The sequence below is a fragment of the Grammomys surdaster genome, unplaced genomic scaffold (genome assembly GCF_004785775.1).
Source record: "Grammomys surdaster isolate TR1022 unplaced genomic scaffold, NIH_TR_1.0 332826, whole genome shotgun sequence".
Classification (NCBI taxonomy): Eukaryota; Metazoa; Chordata; class Mammalia; order Rodentia; family Muridae; genus Grammomys; species Grammomys surdaster.
The window spans coordinates 7,140-8,677 of record NW_021628030.1 but is presented as its reverse complement, the minus strand read 5'-3'; the positions used below and the strand labels follow the sequence as shown (position 1 = coordinate 8,677).

Sequence of the window (1,538 nt, the reverse complement as noted above, 5' to 3'; positions counted from 1 at the left end):
CTGGGACTTGGTGATTCCCTAGCTAGTCCACTTGCTAGTACCACCTCTCAGAGGGGGACCACACTACGCTCCCCACCCCATGCTCCGTGTTCTCCTAGAAAGCCAGGCTGTGAACCTTCCTCATTCTCTGATTCTCTTCAGGGACCCAGTCATGCTATCTTTGGGTGCTGGGACCCAAACTCTCTTTGGAGCCCCAGCGATGCTGATGGCTCGCTCTGTCTGTCTGTCTGTCTGTCTGTCTGTCTGTCTGTTCATGCTGTTAATGATGCTAATTTCTTAGCCTCTAGTAATACATGTCATTCTCCTCTTGAACCACTCACCCCATTCAAAACCTAACACCCAGTGCTGTATACATGGAACTAAGGGCTAATCCCAGGAAAAAGATGGGTAGAGTGATTGTCCAACCCCATCTCTAGCTGGGACTTAAAAACATCTCATTCCCAGAGAACCAATAGCCCTATAGATGCTTCTCAACTTGCTGACCAGCCCTAGGCCAAGGACTTCTTGAAAAATCAAGTTTAATTTATAGAGTTTGTCTCTCTCCTTCAAATGCCCACCCCTCTGCCTCAACACCTGAGAACTGGCATTTACCAAACAAAAGAAAACTAAATGTTGTCCTTGTCCTGGGGTGTGAGACACTTTCCCCTAGCACACTCGGACACTGAAAAGAAATCTTTTCTCTCTACTGCTTGCTATGTAAGTGGGCAACATGCTGCATATCCCTGATGGCTTTGGTCTTCCTCTCAGAATTCATAGTTACTATTGCTAGGATAGAATACCATGAACCAAAGTAAGTCGGGGGGGAAAAGAGGGTTTATTCAGTGTACACTTCCACAGTGATGTTCACCATAGGAGAAGTCAGGACTGAAACTCAAACATGGCAGCAACCTGGAGGCAGGAGTTAGCAGCATCTGCAGTAAAGCATTTGGTGTGCCATGTCTCATACCATTTTGCTGGTACATCCTACCAAGAGGCCAGAAGGCAGGACTTGTGTTGACTGGGGGTCTGTGAATGAGTGGATGGAAGGTGTTTGGGAAACGTATGAAGAACATCTGAAGAGAATGAATCCCAACAGCCCTTCATCACACGTGTTAACAGTCGGTTGTTTGATTTTATTGACCATCTGACATATCTCAGCTGCCCTGTTTACCAAGCCAATACACAGACACACCAGCCGTATAACAAAGACCGGATCAAAGAGAAGATCTACATGCTCCCCCATTGGCGGACCCAACAGGCTGGGAAGTAATTCAGTCGGAAGCATTAGGGCATGGGGGTGGGCTTGGAACGGGTGCACACAAGCGTGCTGTAGCGAACCTTTTGTACAACAGTGATCCTGTTTCCATTCTGTTACACCCGAGCCAAGATTGAATGTCTGACGTGAACCATGAACGATCTTCACCCTCTGAAACCACCACGGCCCCTGTTCTTTCCTTTTTCTACTTAGATATTTTTATGCTAATTCAGATAGAAAGTGCTTTTGCCACTTAAGGTTGGTTCCCAGTCCCTGAAGCTGTTCCTGTCTGCTTTATAGCTGT

General features: G+C 46.9%; 1 pseudogene; it reads left to right on the top strand.

Moving 5' to 3' along the window:
* The first annotated feature begins 935 nt into the window (after positions 1-935).
* On the top strand, positions 936-1,249 carry LOC114616662 (annotated as a pseudogene).
* The last annotated feature ends 289 nt before the right edge of the window (positions 1,250-1,538 follow it).